At 46.6% G+C, this 22,044-nt stretch overlaps 1 long non-coding RNA gene across 2 annotated transcripts; it reads right to left on the bottom strand.

Annotated features, from left to right (window-relative positions):
- Positions 1–670: 670 nt before the first annotated feature.
- On the bottom strand, positions 671–2,428 carry LOC133259596 (uncharacterized). 2 transcript variants are annotated; one of them, XR_009740461.1, is made up of 3 exons: positions 2,168–2,428; positions 1,458–1,534; positions 671–855 (listed from the first exon to the last, which is right to left on the bottom strand). It is a non-coding gene; the product is annotated as an uncharacterized LOC133259596 (long non-coding RNA). The 2 variants fall into 2 exon arrangements; XR_009740460.1 differs by having other exon boundaries at positions 1,463–1,534.
- Between the last annotated feature and the right edge of the window lie 19,616 nt (positions 2,429–22,044).

The raw sequence follows: 22,044 nt of genomic DNA, 5'->3' as shown, positions 1-22,044 counted from the left end.
ACAGGAGAGGCGGGGGTCCCTGAGGTGATAGCCTGGGTCAGTCCTCTGCAGAGGTGACACAGCTGTGAGTAAAGGGCTCTGTGCTCCAGACTCCAGGGCAAAGGGGAAACTGAGGGCTTGCATGTTGAGAAGGGCCACAAGAGAATCCTCATCAGTCCTTGGTGGGAGAGATCAAGGCCAGGAGAGCGGGACCTACTGGGGGCTGGGGAGAGGTGGCTGAATACTGGGAGATGGGACGTCTCCTCTCTGAGCAAGGGATCCCATACCTGTGGGTTTAAAACCTGGTCCTGCCAGTTGTTACCCTGGAACCTCAATATGTCACTTGTCCTTATGAGCCTCAGTTTCCTCATCTGTCCAATGGGGACAAGATTGGTGTCTCCTGCAGAAGGGTCCTATGAGGAGGTCATGAGGTCAGGTGTGCTGGTGAAGGCAGCCCTCCAAGATGGCAGCGGTGTTAGCAGAAGCAGAGTGAGGCTGTCTCCACGTGACCTCGAGTCACCTTCTTGCCCATCCTGGGCCTCAGTGTTCCTATTTCTAAGACACGGAAGTGGGGCTGGATAATCCCAAGATTTCCTTCCGCCTATGGATCCAGGTCTCCGCTGCCCTGATTGCCCATATCTCACCTTCCCTGAAATCCCAATGGAAGGAACGCAACAGGCCACACAGCAGGTGCAGAAGTGGCTTTTTATTGCTGGGGGTGGGGGGTGACGAGCATAGGGTGTCCTGACTGTGAGGAGGAGTATCTGAGAGTGTCCTTTGACTGGGCTCAGTTGTCACTCCTGGGGGATGGTGGCAGCACCAGCTCTCCCAGAGGGAGACGGGTCAGAGATTCACTCAGGTCTCTGGGAACCAAATCTGGAAGGAGACCCCAGTGTGAGGCATGGACATCCTGGGCCCTTACCTGCTTCTGCATTCACCAGGTACAGCTGCCAGAGTGCTTCCCCCCAACACTGGGAGCCCTCAGGCTTGGGGGTGGGGGACTGACACCTGTGGTTTGGGGTCTTTCTCTGGCACCTGGCACTGACCCCTCCTCACCCCCGTACCCTCCCACTCCCTCACTAACAACAATGGCTGACATGAAAAGACTGATCTGGGGCCATGATGAGTCAGGGTTTGGGGCTCAGTATATGATCATGATCATGGATCAGACAGATACAGGACAGGTCTCTATCCATGACCAACATCAGGACTCAGTCAACAACTCGAGTGAAAGCTGTGTCTGACTATGTTCTGGGCTGTCAGGGAGCAGAGTCAAGTGAAGTCTGAGTGTGTGATTAAGGGTCAGGACTTGGTCTGTGACCGAGATCAGGGCTCAGGCTGCTACTAGATAAAGAAGAGAAGCCAAGCTTTGCTTCTGCTTCTCCACAGGCCCATGTGTGTGTGTGTGTGTGTGTGTGTGTATGGTGGGGGCGAGGGGGCTGTTCATCCTCCCTCAGCCCAGGGCCCAGAGCCCAGACCTCACCAGCAGGCAGGCTTCACAGCTGTTTTCCTCATCTGTTTTATGGGTTTTCCTGTTGGAGTTTATAAACTTCCTCTGAAAGAACAAATTAGTAGCAGTTCTCAGGCTCCAGCACTGGAAAGCTGAATAGAAATCAGACACAAGTGGCTGCCACCCTCCAGGGGGTCTGACTTGACAGTCATGGGACCTCTTGCATGTCACTCCATCTCTGAGCCTCAGTTAGTTCATCTGTAAAATGGGTATGATGGTACTGCCAATACCCACAGGGCCTTCAAGGATCTAATGACATAGCATGTAGGAAGCACAGAGAAATTGCCCAAGGAACTGAACCTGTGGCTATTTTTAGAAGGCCTGTTTCCAGGATCCTGACACTATTACTCACTCCATTTCTGTTGTCCTGCAGCCCCAGCAACCACAGTCTTGCCAGAGACCCAGGTCAAGGAAAGCCCCCAGAGGCTAGAGGTGAAGCCACATCTCCTCATTAGAAGGGAAGGGGAAGGGGTCATGCTTATAAACAGTGCATACTGTTGCAACAATGCAATCTTTCTGCTATTTCTTTAAATCCACTCATCAACTTGGCAGCATTTATAATCTCCTTTCACTTTGGAGGAAACTGAGGCTCAGAGAGGTGGAGGCAGTTGTTCCCCACCCACTCTTGTTAAGTAGCACATCCAGGATTTGAGCCCAGATCAGGCCCTTCTTTCTCACATCATTCTGAGCATCACTTTCTGCCAGCATGACAAAGCAGGGCAGTTGAAGCTCTCAGAGGGCCACAGAGGCCATCAGTCTGCAGGGACCCCTCTGGACATCCTCTCATGACTTCCTCAGGACAAAGGGTCCTCAGCTTCTCCAGGGTCCCCTGACCAGACCTGCCAGTGTTGCAGGCATAGAGCGGCTTGCGCCCTCCCCCCTCCCCCCGCCCCCGTGAGGCTGCAGAGGGAGCCCCCTCCCCGCTTCCCCAGGCTGTGACTTAACAATACGGTTCTTAACATACTCTGCATCCAGGCTTTCAAGGAGGCTGCGGACTAGTGGGCACACCTGAGGGTCACAAGGAGTGAAAGAGAGAAACACACAAAGAGAAATGGAGAGAGGGAAGGAAGGAAAGAGGTCAGAAGGTGAGGAGGGAGAGGAGAGATGGAGAAGGAAAGAGGACTGGTTATTATCCGCTGTGAGCATCCTGCCTGCCAACCACAGAGATGCTCAATACTGAGGCCTCAGGACTTCTGACCCTTAGGACTCTGGAACAGTGGAAATCTAGAAGGCCCAAATCTGAGAACTAGAAGACACTAGGATCCTAAAACCTCAGAAATTTAGAATCCTAGAACCTTGAAGAATCTAGACTTTTAACATTCCAGAACCCTATACCCTTAGAAACCTTGACCTCTGGATCCTGAAATTGTAGAGTAAAATAGGGCCCTGGGAATCATAAAGAAGTGTTTTGTGTTTTTCACCATTTTGTGTGCCTACAATTCCCTGAGGATGTTGTTAAAATACAAATTACTGAGCAGCTGGTCTGGGTATGATCTGAGTCTCCATTTCTAATGAATGTCCATGGAGGTCAGTGCTGCTGGCCTGAGGGCCACACTTTGAGCATGACTCAAGTTCAGTAAATCATAGAACAGCATGGAGGATTTTGTTTTAATAAAGCCAGATTCCCACCTTCCTTACAGAGTGACTAATATAGAATATTTGGATTTGGGGGCACACTTATATACGGTTTTTATGTGATGCACATGAATCTGAGCTATGGTGTGTATAGTTTTCATATTTAAATGAATTAAAATTGTGTTTAATGAAGAAAAATATTAGCTAAAAGGCCTCCTGGCAGTTCATGGGTATGCTAAATGGTTCAAGTGTGGGACCCAGTGATTTCAGCTCATGTCAGGCCCCTGCTCACCTCCTACCCAGGCCAGGCTGAGTGAACGGGGGAAGGTAGCAACTGACTGCCCCAAAGAAAGCTGTACCATCAGAAAGGAAGGTTCCAGAGCGTACAGCCCACCCAGGGAAAGTCTCATCTGCCCCACCAGGCCTGGCTGCAGCCCCAGGAATGGGTAACTCACCTTGTAGTGTGTTACGAGGGACAACCATTCATGAGGTTGACCGTAGAGTTTACAACCCTGTTGAGCAAACTGGAGAAGAGAGGAAACTGATAAAAACTTGGTGAAATTGGCAGAGCAGCCAAGCAAGAGCAGTGGGAAGCGGGCAGAAGATGGTGGAGCACCGTAAAGCCAGGTGAGTTGAGCTTCTACTCAGGGTGATCATCACTTTGAACCCCATGGTTGACCAGCAGCTCATCCCAATAGCTCATGAGAGTCTCATCACAAACCTGAAACCTCATCCATCTATCCATCCATCCATCCATCCATCCTTCCATCCATCCATCCAGTCATCCATTCATTCATCAACACATATTTAGAGAGCACCAACTACATGACCGGAACCAAGCCTGACTGCGGACGCCGTGATGAACAAAGCACGAGCAGCTCCTAACGTGGTACCTAAATATAGGGTTGTCTAAAAGGTTCTTTTGGAGTTTTCTGTAACAACTTATGGAAAAACTGATAAGACTTTTTGGCCAACCCGATATGAAGCACGTTTCTAAGGCTGGCTCCTTCCCACCTTCAGCTCTCAACGTAACTGTCGCCTCCTTGGGGAAGCCCTCATGACTGCTTGCCTAAGGAAGGGCTTTGTGTCACAGCTCCCTGTTAGGTGTGTTGCTCTGCCCAGGGATGATTGCAGTCGAACATTTTCCTTGTGGGCTCTTTACTGTGGACTGAATGCATGTCTGCCTGCCTTTCCCTCCAGATACCAAGGTCCAGGAGTACAAGCTCCTTCTCTGCAGTCACCAGTAAATTCTCCAGGTTTAAGACTGGTGATTGCCTGTCACAGAGCAGCTGCTCCACACATTTTTGGCTGATGGGACAAATGAAGTAAACATATGATTGAATATATAATGACAACTTGTGACAGGTATACAGAAGGGAGAGAGTAGAATACTAAAAGAGAAAAGAGGAGGAAACTTATTTCAGACCCTAAATGATGAGACAAACATGGAAACGGGATGCAGGAAAAGTGTCCTAGGTGCCTGAGCAGCCCGTGCACAGGTCTTGAGTGGAAGGAGTTTGTCTGAGGCTCAGATAAAAGCTAGTGGGTCGAGGGCAGAGTGGGCAAGATGTGGATCCAGATCAGGTAGAGCCCAGATGGCTCCGGGAGGGCCTGAGATTGCACCCAAGTGGAGAGAAAAGCCCCCAGAGGGTTTGGAGCAGCAGAGTGGAATGCCATTTCACAGATACGGACACTGAGACCTGGAAGACAGAATGGTTTCCCTGGGGCTTTGGGCAAGGCAGGGTCCAGCAGGGCTCAGGCATTTGGACTTACAGCTCAGTCTTCTAAGTGATGGTAGGCTGAAGAGCCTATCTTTGGTTTTGGGGGTCTTTAGTTAACCTGTGGAGAAGGAAATGGCAACCCATTCCAGTGTTCTTGCCTGGAGAATCCCAGGGATAGGGGAACCTGGTGGGCTGCCGTCTATGGGGTCGCACAGAGTCGGACACAACTGAAGCGACTTAGCAGCAGTTGCAGCAGCAACTGTTGAATTCCGAACTCATAGTAAAAAAACATGCACCTAATATAGTACAACAAAATAAAGATTTTCCAAATAAAAGTATGAACAAACTAACGGGCACCACATCATGACCCCACATCACCCACGAGTTTGAAACTTCTAATATAATTGATTTCTTAACTTACTATACTGACAATATTAGCTAATTCAAATGGCTCCATCCCTCTCCCTTTTAACCTGAGAGCCTTCTGAAGACCTCCATGTGGGGTGAAATACAGCACGGGGCCAACCATTCACAGGTTTGGAGGAAAATATTTACAGAAACCTTGCTCCTCTCAACAGTCTCCTGGAATTCTTCTTAGTGATGATGGCCCTTATATGGTGGTGATGGGAGGGAAGGCTCTTCAGAGAAACAAGCCCTGGGTCCAGAGCCATCCACAGAGACTCCAAAGAAAATAACCCCTGTCAAACCAGTTGATCCTGAAAGAAATCAACCCTGAATATTCATTGGAAGGACTGATGCTGAAGCTGAAGCTCCAATACTTTGGCCACCTGATGTGAAGAGCTGACTCTTTGGAAAAGATCCTGATGCTGGGAAAGATTGAGGGCAGGAAGAGAAGGGATGACAGAGAATGAGATAGTTGGGTGGTATCATTGACTCAGTGGACATGAGTTTGAGCAAACTCTGGGAGATAGTGAAGAAAAGGGAAGCCTGGCGTGCTGGGTCAAAAAGAGTCAGACACGACTGAGTGACTGAACAATAAAGAGTGAACACAGGAAAACTTCAAAAGCAAAGGTCACCCAGGATGCTTGAATTGGAGTGGATGGATACAGAGAAGACTTTGTGCCAAGACTAAGCGCAGGTTCTCATGGAGCCTCCAGCTACCAAGATGGGGGCCACTGTGGGTAGGGGGCTGGGGTAAAGACTGAGAATGGATGAACTGGAGAATGTTCTGGCAGAAGAACCCATAGTGATCTTCCATCCTAATTTTGTCATCATTTGGAAACTCAGGGTCAGAGAGGGAAAGCAACCAGCTTGAGGTTGAAGTCACCCAGTAAGACATGGACAGAGATGGGTTCTAGAAATGTGCCCCATGGAGTCAAGGTCAGTGAATACTGAGGTCACTTTTTCCCAATCTTCCCATCTTTCCTAATCTCAGATTTTTGAGTGCTCTCCACAGCCTCCCTCACAATGGAACCAGACTCAGGGCAAATGTTTTCCATCGTGCCTTGCTTAATACTACCCTCCCCGATCTGCCTACTCATTTAATTAACAGAGTTCCCTGTGAGAGACAACAATATCTGCCGGCATAATACCTTCTTATATGAGGTCTCCCTTTGGATACTTGCCCCCAAACCCTCTATTCTCAATGCAGCAGCCAGAAGGTTCTCATTCAGCTTAAACCCCCCAATTTCTATCATGGCCCCTGCATTATCTGCTCACTGCTGCTCCAAACCCATCTATCTCTCCCTCCAGAGCCCCTACTGTCTTCCTTCTATTCCAGAAAGATCCCAGCCTCTTTGCTGCCTTGGGCCTCTGCACAGACCATTCCCTCTTCTCAGAACTCTCCTCCCTAGCTGTCTCTGGCTCTCAACATCACCTCACAACCTCTGTGGTGGCTCACCTGAGGCAGTCCTTCCCCATCTTCCCCTAGCTCAGCTCCTTGTTGACTTCTGTCACAGCAAATAACCATCAATTGATTTTTTTTCCCTTGTTCTCTGCCCTCAGCAAGTTGTTACCACTCTTTCCTCTGGGGATTTCTCTCTCTTGGACCCCAAGACACTGACCTCTATCTGGAATGCCGCAAGCATCTCTGGAGCATCCTATAAGGCTGTCCACCCCCCTGGGAATGTGGTAAGGGCCCCATCATCAAAGATGCTTGTTAATTTGTCCAGATGACTGCTAACATTCTGTGTGACTTGATGTGACTGTGAGCCATGGTACTAAATTTCCTTAGTCTCTTGTTCAAAGATCATTGCTGCACATTTGTATGACTCTTCCTCCCAGCTTTTCTTTCTCCCTGAGTCCGATTGCCGCATGGAGATATAGTTCCCTGAGGCTTCCTGCCTCTTTCCTTTTCCCACCCTTCCTACCTCCCAAGACCCCACCTCCCCCTGGCCATGGCGTCCTGGAGGCACAGTGGCTGGTGCTGGGTGCTGTTTCTCATCATAGACCACACCCAGGACAAAGCCAGCTTCTCTCACTGATGTTGGCCATCTCTCATGGCTGAGCTTTGAGGTGAAATTAACTAGACGCACTTGATCCCTGGTGGTGGGCTGGCACACATGTACCTCAAGTTCCTGCTTTCTAAGAAGCCATATTCTCAGGGTCACTCACTCCTTTGCAGCTTCACTGGCTCCAACTCACATCAAGACAGAACTTCACCACACACTCAAGGTTCCCCTTCTGCTAAAGCATTTGGAGGACTCCCCAGGCTTGAGCACACTAGACTAAGTCTACCAAAGTGGAGAGAAATCATGCTCCCATCTTTCTGAGGTCCTCTGGCTCATACTCCCAACAGTGTGTGGGGGACTTGTGAACAAGAACATTCATACTTACACATATTAAGACATGCACATTCAACATGCGTGCATGCACATGTGCAAGAACAAGACAGCACACACTAAGCCCATATGAAGGAAACATCTACATTTTCCTCCCTACACGAGGGGTACTTTTTACAGAATCATGGAGACCCTGTTACCAGTGTTCTGGTTAAAAGAACTCACTACCAATAAAAGGGACATTGGGTTTCCACAGGTTTTTGTCCTTAGATACAATTATCCAGCAAAGCCCACTGGAAAATGTGCCATACAAAGGGAATGAGACAATGCATGCTTTCAGTGCCTTGAACCAGCTGTGCCTGAAATCCTCTATGCTCTAGACTTTCCAGTTTAAATACATTTTACCCTCCCTATTTTTTATTTTTGTTGAAGTGTGGATTCAGTCCTACCTTTAAAACTCAAAGTAAGTCCTGACTTAACACATTTGTAGACTCACATCTGTCCCCTTCATTCTGATGACTACTTGAGGGTCACTTAAGTAGTCACTACTTGAGAGACCACATTGGAAACATAACAGACATCAAAGCCTCGGAAGAGTTCATCAGTTTAACCTCCTGGCTGGAAAGTCTTGGGAGTTTGTGGCTCAGAGAAGTAGAGGGATTCATCCAAGGCTACATATGACATGAGCCCCATTTATTTTCTTCTTTCATCTCATCTCTTTTAAGTCTGTTGACATTTTCTACTTTGAGCAATAGCCTTTAAAGACAAAAAGGTTAACAAAAATCACCTAATAAGTTTCCTTAAACTAGAGATGCCTGAGCCCCTCCCTAGGTACTTAGGGTCAGGGACTTGGAATGTCTGGCCAAAAATGGAAGTGACTGGACTAGATGGCTCAAAGGTACTTTCTGCCTTGAGTTCTATGAGCTGTAACCCCCCATGCCATCCTGTAGAACCCCAGCTCTGCCTAGACATGACCGTCACAACCCTAGGGGCTTATCCTGCTTCATCTTGTTTCACCTCATCAGCAACCACGCAGTGGGTGTTACTGCCTTCATTCCCAACTGAGGAACATGAGGCTCAGAAGGGCAGGACAACTTGCTCAGGGTCACACAAACAGGAAGGGGCAGAGCTGGAGAGTGCACCCAGTTCTGAATCCTCTCCCATTGAAATCGGCTGTTCCAGCTCCCATCCTCTGGGGGCAGCAGTGAGTCTCACTCTTTGGCCAAAGTGCCCAGTACCCAGTAGGTGTAGGCCAGGTGAGTTCCAGGCCCTAGTCTAGATGCTGCGAGTCCACTTTCACCACTGATGCTCAGGACAACCCCCTGAGGATATTTGGAAAGCCCCATTTTTCAGTGGAGGAGACTTAGGTTCAGGGAAAGATGTTACTCACCTAGATCTCACAAGGACAGGAACTCCCAAGAATGACCTTTCACCCAGATCACATTGAGGGCAGCTAGTTTGGCATGATAATCTTTGGGTTTGAACACTATGTTTATTCCTCAGCCTCTAATGTTTGAGTTGGTTGCAATGCCTGATGCTTTGGGCCTCCTTTCAACAGGGAACACCAAGTCCCAGAAGAACAGATGGGTGTGACACTTGGCATCACACTGGGAGCATCAGCAGAAATCTCTGGGTTACCCAGGGTCAATGTCCTCCATTCGTCCACCTGCTTCTCAGTAGGAACCTGTAAGCCTGTCCTGGACATGAATGCACCCAGAGCAGAGTAGGGGTAGGGCTGGAGTCTTGGGGAGCTACTTGTTCCTCACACTGACTGTGATCCCATCATCAGAGTACAGAGCAGGTTCCCAACCCTGGGTCTGGGATGTTGGGGAACCCATCCAGCAGAGCCTTGAACCCATCAGCAGGCCACCCTCCCCAAGTCTGCACCCAGCTCTGCAAACACTGGGTCCCTCTTCCCCTGGTTGAGGGCACAGAGCCGAGTGTTGTGCCAAAATCTTATGAGGAGAGTTTTCCCAACTCAGAAAAACAGCCCAAGGGACTGAGTGTGATGTACTGAGCTCAGACCTGGTGTTGGCTCCAGGCTTCAGCTGGTAAAATAGGTAATCAACCTGTGTTTGGATCCTGGTGGCAAATGGAAATTAAAAGGGTCCCAAGGGGGTGGTGCTCATGTCCTGGCTCCAGTGCTGGGCCAGCTGTGTTTGAATCCTCTCTCTTCTCTTATTATAGGCTGTGCAGCCTGGTCTCAGAGCCTGAGGTCCCCTGTGTGTGAAATGCGACTAAAGATGGGATTCTCCTCCAGGTGTGCAGTGAGGATGCAGCAGGATAAAGTGTATGAAGGGCTGAGTGTGAGGTAGGTCCCTGATGTGCAGTAACACCAACAATGATGATGATGACAATAGTTTCTATTGTCTGGTCACTTCACTCCCCTCCACCTCAGGTCTCCCATCTGTACGTGGTCCTACCCCAGAGGGTTATGGAGAGGACTAAGTGAGAAGATAAAGCATCCAATATGCTTAATGCTTAATCACTGGCTACTGCATTTCTTATTTTGTAAAGAGTGGAGTAAAGACTGAATGAGATAAAATAGATTCAGGTCTACAGTATACCAGTGTGATTCCTCATTAAGCCTTACCTTCCTTTCTGGGGCCAAGTTAGCAATGACTGAGTACTATGGTCTCAAGTACAACTCATTCGATTCATTATAGGGACTGGATAGAGCTTTCTGGTAAGAAGTCCTCGCAGGCTGACCCTGGGCTTGGAGGGAAGGATTGATTAGTGATGACTGATAGAAGTTCAGGAGGGGAGAATGTAACAACTACACATTTGCTACTGTTGGAACAGATCATATCTAAGGGACCCTCCAGCCAGAGATGAGCACATCAATACTACACGTTCATGGAAGGTGGGACTCTACAACCTGCCTGGTGCTGGGGGAAGGAGAAGACCCCTAACCAGGTTCCAGTCTTGGCTCTGTGAATAATGTGCTTTGTGACTCTGAGAAAGATGTTCTTTTTCTCCAAGAGTTTGTTTCCTCTAACTACAAAATGAACAGAGGTTCCTTGATAGACAGCTGACCCCTTGGGGTTTTGAGAGGTGATCAGGAACTTCTGGGGCTACCTGCTACACTCTCACCAGATGGAGCACCTTGTGCTCTTGCTTTACAGGAATCCCACCAGCTCCTTGGACACAGTGATAACTGCCCTCTCTCTGAATCCAAGGGCTTCCCTGGTAGCTCAGACAGTAAAGAATCTGCCTGCAATGCAGGAGACCTGGGTTTGCTCCCTGGGTAGGTTAATATCCTTTGGACAAGGAAATGGCAACCTATTCCAGTATTCTTGCCTGGAGAATTCCATGGACATACGAGCCTGGTGGGCTACAGTCTATGTGGTCGCAGAGTCAGACATGACTGAATGACTAACACACACACACACACACTTAGCCATAAAGGCTAAGATCACATAAACACGGCCTGACACAGAGCAGATATTCAATAAATATTTATTACAGCCTATCAAAGCATTTTTTAATCCTGATTAATTAAAATGTACACATTTAAACATCCATGCATTTTGTTTATAACAGCATGATAAGCTTGCTCTTAGAGTCATCCTTGGGTGTGCATTTCAGACTTTTTCCTTGTGGGCATTGTGGCAGCAGGCAAATGCCCTAACCTCTCCAAGCTCTGTTTCTTTTGTTTCAACTGTGAAATAAGAATTAGAATATACTCTACCTTAGAAGAGCTGCTCGGGGCAGGCACTAAGTGAGGAAACGTCAGGAGAGAGCCCAGCCCAGCCCTAGCTGGGGAAGTTGCTCCATGAGTAATAGCGATCATCATCATTACTATTACTATAATACATAGTAGCCAATGGTTACGTAAGGCAGCATTTAGCAGCCCAGAAAAATAGGGAGAGTGACAAAGGGCAGTATGCGCAGTTCTTGAAAGTATCATGGGACTGGGTTCAAATCTTAGCTCTGCCGCTTACTAGCCTTGTGAGCTTTCCCTCTCAGAGACTCAGCTTACTCACCTGTTAAGTGGGCACAATGGATGTACCTCTCTCATTGAACCAGTCTGAAGAGTACACAAGTTAACATGCATAAACCTGGACACACAGTCCCTAAAGATGTGCATTCCTTGCTCTTCCAATGGAGTGGGAGCCCCATTAGGCTCCGTTACTTATTATAGCCTTGTGACTGCCTCTCAGAGACTCAGCTTGCACGTAGTTGCTCCGACTCTTTGTGGCCCCATGAACTGTAGCCCACCCGACTCCTCTGTTAATGGGGATTCTCCGTGCAAGAATTCTGGGGTGGGTTGCCATGGCCTCCTCCAGGGGATCTTCCCAACCCTGGAATAGAACCCAGGTCTCCTGCACTGCAGGCGGATTCTTTACCATCTGAGCCACTAGAGACTCATCTTACTCACCTGTAAACTGGGCACAATGGGTGTACCTACTTCATTGAACTGATCTGAAGGGTACACATTTAACATGTATAAACCCAGACACACAGTTCTTAGAAATGTGCTCTCCTCACTTTTCGACTGGAGTAGGCGCCCCACAAGGAAGGGACTTGTCTGTTTTGTCCCCTGACATGTCCCCTGTGTCATAACAATCCCTGGTGATCGTGGCTGATGAACACATGTTCCCTGACATGTTGTTGTTGCTGTTTCTATAACACACAGATTGGGGACCTTGCCCACAGGTGACTTCCTTGAGGGAGAGCCTGGTGCTCTGTTTTCAAGGACTTTCCATGCACGTCTGCCTCTCCCCAGACACTGGGCACTTCTGCTGCATTAGAACCCACGCCTCCTTTCTCTCACCCTCCCTGTTCTGGTGACCACAGGTATGTGTAGTGGCTGAGAGCGTGGGCCTGGCTGCCTGAGGTCTCTCCCCTAAACACATTGCTCCAGCTGGTAGGAATGTAGCCAGTAGCCCCCAGATGTTCCCTGACCATTTCTCAAAGCCCTGAGGGTTCAGCTATGTAGCAGGAAACCTCTGTTCATTTTCTTGTTAGAGGAAATGGAGACCCTGGGAGAAAATGAACATCTTAGTCAGAGTCACAAAGTAGGTTATTAATTGAGCCAAGACTGGAACCTAAATCAGAGTCTCTCCTCCATTTCACAGCACTAGGCAGCTTCCAGAGTCCTAATCTCCATGAACATATTCTGTCCATGTGTCCATCACTGGCTGGATGGGCCATTATAGATGACCTGGTTCTGTATTATGCTGTGGTTCTGCTCTCCCCTCCTGAACTTGTGGCAGACATCACTAATCAATCCTGCCCTCCAAACCAAAGTGCTGCCTAGGAGGGCTTCTCTCCAGAAAGCCCCATCCAGTCCCTACAATCCATGAAGTGTACTAGAGGCCATAGTTCTTAAGAGTCTCTAACATGGCCCTGGATAGGAAGCTGAAGCTTAGTGAGGAAACTTACCTCCCAAAGGCTATACACTAGCCACCAAGGGAGCCAGAATTTGTAGACACGGGTGTACTGGAAGCCTGAGCCCATCTAGTTCATGTGGTCTTTATAGCACACAAAATAAGAAATGTAGATGCCACTGGTTAAGCATAAAACATACTGAATCCTTGATATACTCACTATCCTCTCCATAATCCTGTACAGTGGGGTCATGTACAGATAGGAGACCTGAGGTGGAGGGGAGTGAAGTGATCAGACACCAGGAATATTTATAATCATCATTATTACTGTTGTAACTGTGTATCAGGGGCCTACCCACATTATCCCACCACATTCTCACAGCACACTTAGGAGGAGAGTCCCATACTTAGTCTCATTTCACACAGAAGGGACCCAAGACTTGGAGATGAAGTCCCTTGTCCAGCCCGCATAGGCAGCAACAGGAAAAGAGAGGATTCAAACCCCATCTGTCTGACCCCAGAGCTGATCTGCCCACCAACCCCTCTGTACCCTTTTAATCTCCATTTTGCCACGGGGATCCAGGTACCAGGTTGTTTACCTGTTTTACAATGGGACAGTTGTTGAAGCCTGGGGCCAACACTGGGTCTGCACACACTACATCACTCTTGATCTGCTGGCCTGTGGTCCTCAGGCAAGAAGAATTCTGTTAACAAGATTTTGGCACAGGCTTCAGCTCTGTGCCCACAACCAGGGGAAGAGGGACCTCAGATGTTTGCAGAACTTGGCACAGTCAGTGGGGAGGGTGGTCTGCTAATGGGTCCAAGGCTCTGCTGGATGTGGTCCTCCATGTCCCAGCCCCAGGCTTGGGCACCTGGGCTGCCACCTTCTCTCTGCTCTGTGCTCTGATGGTGGGACCACAGTTAGGGTGAGGAAAGCAAGTTCCTGAAGCCTCCAGCCCTGCCCCTACTTTGTCCTGGCCGTGTTCATCAGGTTCCTACTGAGATGCAGGTTGGGGTCTGGAGGAAACTGACCCTGGATCACCTGGTGTTCTCTACTGGTGCTTCCAGCCTGATGCCAAGTGGGCACCCATCTGGGCTTCCTGGACCGGGTGTTCCGGATTGCCAGGAGACCAATGCATCAGTCATAACAACCAACTCAGACAGCACATGTCAAGGAATACACAAGATATTCAAGTCCAAGGATGCTCCTGCCCTACCACGGCCTCAATGTGATCTGGATGAAAGGTCCTACCCTTTGGACTCAAAGCTGGGTCCCTGGGCCATTCATCTCCCTTCCCTGACCTGAGTTTCCTCAAATGAAAAAGGGGGGGTTTCAACGCTTCTTTAGTGGGCTGTTGTGAGCACCACTGGTGAAAGTGGACACGCAGTGCCAAACCCTGGGCCAGCCATTTGCTTCCCTCTCCTGGCTGCTGGACTGGGGTCAATGACTGTGACTCACTGTTGTTTCCAGAGTCTGTGAGCTGGAATAGCCAATCTCAATGAGAGAGGATGCAGAACTGGGAGCACTCTCCAGATCTGCCCCTTCCCATCTGTTCAAACTTGAGCAAGTCATCCTCCCCTTCTGAGCATCACACCAAGAAATGAAGGCAGTAACACCCCCTGCCTGGTTCATGTTGAAATGAAACAGGATAAGATGTAGGGTTGTGGGTGTCAAATCTAGGCAGAGTTGGGGTTCTAGAGGATGGCATGGGTAGGGGGGGGCAGTGTCACAGCTCTTAGAACTCAAGGTAGAAAATACCTTTGGGCCATCTGGTCCAGTTGTTTCCATTTCTGGCCAGACACTCTGGTGCCAGCCTATCCAGGAACACCCGACCCTAAGTATCAAGGAAGGGATTCAGGCATCTATAGTTTAAGCAAAGTTATCATTAATGCTGTTTAATCTTTGCTGTAAAATGGCTTCCTTGGTGGCTCAGATGGCAAAGAATCTGCCTGTAGTGCAGGAGACCTGGGTTCGACTCCTGGGTTGTAAAGATCTCCTGGAGGAGGGAATGGCAAACCACTCCAGGATTCTTGCTTGAGAAATTCCATGGACAGAGGAGCCTGGTGGGCTACAGTCCATTAGCCAGACAGACATGACTGAGTGACTAACACTATTGCCCAAGTAGATAATTTCAAGAAACCTAACATATGCAATGGGAAATAGATGGGGAAACAGTGGAAACAGTGTCAGACTTTATTTTGGGGGGCTCCAAAATCACTGCAGATGGTGATTGCAGCCATGAAATTAAAAGACGCCTTCTCCCGGGAAGGAAAGTTATGACTAACCTAGATAGCATATTAAAAAGCAGAGACATTACTTTGCCAACAAAGGTCCATCTAGTCAAGGCTATGGTTTTCCCAATGGTAATGTATGGATGTGAGAGTTGGACTGTGAAGAAAGCTGAGCACTGGAGAATTGATGCTTTTGAGTTGTGATGTTGGAGAAGACTCTTGAGAGTCCCTTGGACTGCAAGGAGATCCAACCAGTCCATCCTAAAGGAGATCAGTCCTGGGTGTTCATTGGAAGGACTGATGCTGAAGCTGAAACTCCAATACTTTGGCCACCTCATGCGAAGAGTTGACTCATTGGAAAAGACCCTGATGCTGGGAGGGATTGGGGGCAGGAGGAGAAGGGGACGACAGAGGATGAGATGGCTGGATGGCATCACCAACTCAATGGACACGAGTTGGGTAAACTCTGGGAGTTGGTAATGGACAGGGAGGCCTGGCGTGCTGCAGTTCATGGGGTCACAAAGAGTCGGACATGACCGAGAGACTGAACTGAACTGAACTGAACATATGCAAACAGAAAGTATAAAATAAGTAGCATTCAAGTCACATGCGGCCAGAGATGAGTTCTTATCCCTCTCTGGGTCAGTCTCCCTAGACTTTTAAGCAAAATGGTTAAAATGATGACCTCTAAGTTCTCCTGTGACTTTGATGTCTGTTATGTTTCCAATGTGGTTGTGTGACCCTAGAGTAGACATCAGAATGGAGGAGAAAGACATGAGTCTACAAATATGTTGTCAGCACTTACTGTGGGTTTGAATGGCAGGATTTGAAACTGACTAACGAAGACCTAAAAGACCTTTTAGAACTAACACCCAAAAAAGATATCCTTTTCATTATAGGGGATTGGAATGCAAAAGTAGGAAGTCAAGAAACACCTGGAGTAACAGGCAAATTTGGCCTTGGAGTACAGAATGAAGCAGGGCAAAGACTAATAGAGTTTTGCCAAGAGAATGCACTGGTCATGGCAAACACTGTCTCCCAACAACACAAGAGAAGACTCTACACATGGACATCACCAGATGGTCAACACCGAAATCAGATTGATTATATTCTTGCAGCCAACGATGGAGAAGCTCTACACAGTCAGCAAAAACAAGACTGGGAGCTGACTGTGGCTCAGATCATGAACTCCTTATTGCCAAATTCAGACTTAAATTGAAGAAAGTAGGGAAAACCACTAGACCATTCAGGTATGCTGCCGCTGCTGCTAAATCGCTTCAGTCGTGTCCAACTCTGTGTGACTCCATAGATGGCAGCCCCCATCCCTGGGATTCTCCAGGCAAGAACACTGGAGTGGGTTGCCATTTCCTTCTCCAATATATAAAAGTGAAAAGTGAAAATGAAGTCGCTCAGTCATGTCTGACTCCTAGTGACCCCATGGACTGTAGCCTACCAGGCTCCTCCATCCATGGGATTTTCCAGGCAAGAGTATGACCTAAACCAAATCCCTTATGATTATACAGTAGAAGTGGGAAATAGATTTAAGGGACTAGATCTGATAGACTGAGTATCTGATGAACTATGGACAGAGGTTCATGACATTGTGCAGGGTACAGGGATCAAGACCATCCCCAATAAAAAGAAATGCAAAATGGCTGTCTGAGGAGGCCTTACAAATAGCTGTGAAAAGAAGAGAAGCGAAAAACAAAGAAGAAAAGGAAAAATATACCCATTCGAATGCAGAGTTCCAAAGAATAGCAAAGAGAGATAAGAAAGCTTTCCTCAGTGATCAGTGCAAAGAAATAGAGGGAAACAATAGAATGGGAAAGACTAGAGATCTCTTCAAGAAAATTAGAGATACCAAGGGAACATTTCATGCAAACATGGGCTCAATAGAGGGGTGGTCTTAAGATGGTGGAGGAATAGGATGAGGAGACCACTTTCTCCCCCACAAATTCATCAAAAGATCATTTGAATGCTGAGCAATTTCCACAAAACAACTTCTGAACACTGGTGGAGGACACCAGGCATTCAGAAAGGCAGTCCATTATCTTTCAAAGAAGGTAGGACAAAATATAACAGACAAAAAGAGAGACAAAAGAGTTAGGGATGGAGACCTGTCCCAGGGAGGGAGTCGTGAAGGAGGAGAAGTTGCCAAACACCAGGAAACCCTCTCACCAGCGAGTCTATGGGGAGTTTGGGAATCTCAAAGGGCAACATAATCAGGAGGGAAAAAAAAAACCCACAGAATGTGTGCTTTAACCACAACTCCCAGCAGAGAAATAGCCCGGATGCTCACGTCTGCCACCAGCTAGTGGGGGAGGCGTGGGTTGCACGCTTAGGGTAAGGACCGGGTCTAAATGCTCTGAGGACAATCTGAAGGAGCTAACGTGAGATACTAACCCAAACTGTGGGATAGCCAGGGAGAGAGAAAAAAGAGAGAGAGAGAACTTTACCGTGAAAAGCTCTAACCTGAGGCAGACTGGCCAGCTCACAGAACAAAGGACTAAGCAAATACCAAAGGAGAGTTAGTCGGCTGCGGACCGGCCCATCCCCCTGCTGGAGGCAGAGAGGCAGGCAGGCGACAGCCAGAGCTGGAAGGTGAGAGCAATCTCAGCCCCAGAGATGACATCCTCCACCAAACTGTGAGCAGGCTCCCCATTGCTAACCAAGTCTTCCTGGGATCCTGGACGGTTGACATCTGCCAGGAGGGTAGCAGCCCGAGATCAGCTCCCCAGAGGAGACACACAGCACACCTGAGGCGGCACTGTTGTGGCGCACCCCGGAAACTGAGCGGCTGGGACCAGGGAGGTGATTAAGACACAGAGACCACCTGGGACAGTGAGCTCGCCAAGCACCTGGTCGCCTGAGCTCCTCAGACCTGGGAAGGGCACAAAATGCAGGCCCAACTGAGTCTGTGCCTTTGTAGAGTACCTGAGAACCTGAACCTGTGCGGCTTAGACCTGGGAAGTGCACGCAAGCCAGGGCCTGCTTTGGACAGTTCCCCTTCAGAGCAACCTGGAGCCTGAGCAGTGTAGACTGGGAAAGCACAGGCGCCATGAGCTGGGATACACCCACTGTGGTCCATACACTGCGAGCACTCCCCACACACGCATTAATCAAATTAAACACATATTAATCAAATTAACAAAGATCAAACACAAAGAGCAAATATTAAAAGCAGCAAGGGAAAAGCAACAAATAACACACAAGGGGATTCCCATAAGGATAATAGCTGATCTTTCAATAGAAACTCTTCAGGCCAGAAGAGAATGACAGGACATACTTGAAGTGATGAAAGAGAAAAACCTACAACCCAGATTACTATACCCATCAAGGATCTGATGCAAATATGAAGGAGAAATCAAAAGCTTTACAGACAAGCAAAAGCTCAGAGAATTCAGCACCACCAAACCAGTTCTTCAACAAATGCTAGACAGGAAACACAGAAAAGGTTTATAAACCCGAACCCAAAACAACAAAGTAAATGGCAACAAGATCATACTTATCAATAATTACCTTAAGTGTAAATAGGTTGAATGCCCCAACCAAAAGACAAAGACTGGCTGAAGGTATACAAAAACAAGACCCCCATATATGCTGTCTACAAGAGACCCACCTCAAAATAAGGGACACATACAGATTGAAAGTGAAGGGCTGGAAAAAGATATTTCACGCAAATGGAGACCAAAAGAAAACAGGAATAGCAATACTCATATCAGATAAAATAGACTTTGAAATAAAGGCTATGAAAAGAGACAAAGAAGGACACTACATAATGATCAAAGGATCAATCCAAGAAGAAGATATAACAATTATAAATATATATGCACCCAACATAGGAGCACTGCAATATGTAAGGCAAATGCTAGCAGGTATGAAAGGGGAAATTAACAGTAACACAATAATAGTGGGAGACTTTAATACCCCACTCACCTATGGATAGATCAACTAAACAGAAAATTAGCAAGGAAACACAAACCTTATATGATACAATGGACCAGTTAGACCTAATTGATATCTATAGGACATTTCAGCCCAAAACAATGACTTTCACCTTTTTCTCAAGTGCAGAAGGAACATTCTCCAAGATAGATCACATCCTGGGCCATAAATCTAGTCTTGGTAAATTCAAAAAAATTGAAATCATTTCACGCATCTTTTCTGATCACAATGCAGTAAGATTAGATGTCAACTACAGGGGAAAAAAAACTATTAAAAATACAAACATATGGAGGCTAAACAACACACTTCTGAATAATCAACAAATCACAGAAGAAATCAAAAAAAGAAATCAAAATATGCATAGAAATGAATGAAAATGAAAACAAGACAACCCAAAACCTATGGGATTCAGTAAAAGCAGTGCTAAGGGGAAAGTTCATAGCAATATAAGCTTACCTCAAGAAATGACAGAAAAATCAAATAAATACCCTAACTTTACACCTAAAGCAACTAGAAAAAGAAGAAATGAAGAACCCCAGGGTTAGTAGAAGGAAAGAAATCTTTAAAAATTATGGCAGAAATAAATGAAAAACAAACAAAGGAGACTATAGCAAAAATCAACAAAACTAAAAGCTGGTTCTTTGAGAAGATAAATAAAATAGACAAAACGTTAGCCAGACTCACCAAGATTAATCCATTTAATCTCTACAGCAATACCATGAAAAAAAGTACTTTCATTATCTCTGTTTTCAGAATAAGGAAACGTGGTATAGAAAAGTTTAGGCACTATCTCAAGATCTCATAAGTAATGAATGATGAAGTCATAGCACACTTTTTACACATCCTCATTTTCCTATCTCTTTGGATCTTCAAAGTAATTAAAATACTTAGAAACTATATTATATATATAATTTTCAGATGATCTTCATTACATAATGTACACTGCTATATGGCCCATACTAGTCACTGCTATTTAAAGAGAATCTTGAGAGACAAAATGATGCTGGAGGAAACTTTGCCAAAGAGTTATGTGTTCACATCTTCTCAATTCTCAAATTTTATAATTAGATAAGTGTTATAATTTTGGAAATATATTTCATGGAGGATTTTTTTTAACAGAGATTTGGTTATGGGCAAAGTTTCTGAGAACATTTTAAAGGTTGGATTTAGGAGTTTCAAAGACCTCCTTACTTAACAGATTTGGAGACTAAGGCAGCGGCTGAAAAGTGCCTGATTCCAGGTTGGAGATCTATTGGCCATACTGCACTGCCTCTCCCAAACCTCGGATTCTAAGGCTACTCACGGTTCACATTGACTTCAGCAGTGATGGGGATGCTCACTTCAGTGGTGTTACCAGAAATCGCTTCTAATGTGATATCCAGGATATGAAGGTTACTGATATTCACCCTGTGCAAAAACCACATTCACCCTTGTCATTCCTCCTGACAGCCATTGCTGGGCTCTTCTCTATGCCAGTGTTGTGCTGAGCATTTGAGCCTCATGGACCTTGCCTGCTTTGGTCTCATGAGAGCCCTGTTCAGGGGTTGGATTCTCTCCATTGGATGGCATGGCAGACTGAGAATCAGACGGCTGTGATTTCCCTCAAGACTTCAAGGGTGAATATGTGCCAGAGCCAGCATTTATTTATTTATTTATTTAAATTTATTTATTTAAAATTGATACATAGGTGCTTTACAATGTTGTGTTAGGTTCAGATGTGGGGCTTCCTTGGTGGCTCAGAGGGTAAAGAATCTGCTTGCAGTGCCAGAGACCTGGGTTCGGTCCCTGGGTCAGGAAGATTCCCTGGATAAGGAAATAGCATTCCACTCCAGTATTCTTTCCTAGAAATTTCATGGACAGAGGAGCCTGGTGGGCTACAGTCCGTGGCGTCCCAAAGACTCAGACACAACTGAGCGACTAACACTTTCACTTCTCATAGGTTCAGGTGTACAGCAAAGTGATGCAGATATATCGATATAGATATAGAGGTATTTTTATTTCAGATTCTTTTCCCTTATAGGTTATTACAAAATATCTCAGTATAGCTCCCTGTGCTATATAGTAGGTCCTTGTTAGTTCTCTATTGTATATATAGTAGTGTGTATATATTTTCCAGCAGATCTTCCCTACGGAAGAATCAAACTGGGGTCTCCTGCATTGCTGGTGTATTCTTAACCAGCTGAGCTACCAGGGAAGCCCTCTGCAAGAACACACAGGATTTATTCATCTTTCTGTCTTTGGTATTAAAATTACATCCCCAAAGAGATGTATTCTATTTTCTAGGACAAAGATCTCCAAATGAACAATTAACTCACCCTGTAAGCCTGTTCACTACTTTAAAAATTCCAGAAATGAATTCTTCCAGCAAGTTCTTAGTATCCTCAGTCATCTCCTAGGCTTCCTCAGCAGTATTGGATTCCTGGGGCAACATGAAATCAGTCTTCAATTGCTGACAAATAGCTGCAAAAACAGTCTCCATTTAGTGTGGAACACAACTTATTAAGCAGCTCCTAGGCACCAGGTACTAAATGAGACTATTTGCCTATGTCATTTCATTTAATCTTTGTAATAACTCCACAGAATAGGTATTACTGATATCTGCACTTTCAGATGAGGAAATAAAAGATCAAAGGTTTAAGAAATGGATCAAAATCACACATCTAGGTGATCTTTCTACGCTGCCTTCACGCTAATACATACTCATTATTCATCAACAAAGCAATCAACCAACTGAGCAGGCAATAGGTATTGACTGCACATTGGCTTCTAGTAATGAAGCATTAACGAGCTGCTCATACAAACAAAGTAAACTTAGAATAGAATAAGAAATGGAAAATCTAGAACCAAAGAAAATATATGGATCTAAATTATAAAAGTGGTAAATTGGGGTCCCTGGATGACAGCTTTGCATAAGGCCTCAAAAGAGATGACTCATAGAGGAGAACAAACAAGGACAGAGAGTCCTAATGGACAGAGAAAAGAGGGATTTGATAGGGGAAGTGACTTGG

Source organism: Bos javanicus, chromosome 13 (genome assembly GCF_032452875.1).
Source record: "Bos javanicus breed banteng chromosome 13, ARS-OSU_banteng_1.0, whole genome shotgun sequence".
In the NCBI taxonomy this organism is placed as follows: domain Eukaryota; kingdom Metazoa; phylum Chordata; class Mammalia; order Artiodactyla; family Bovidae; genus Bos; species Bos javanicus.
Note: the sequence above shows the minus strand (reverse complement) of the source record. Positions and strands in the feature narration are given on the sequence as shown.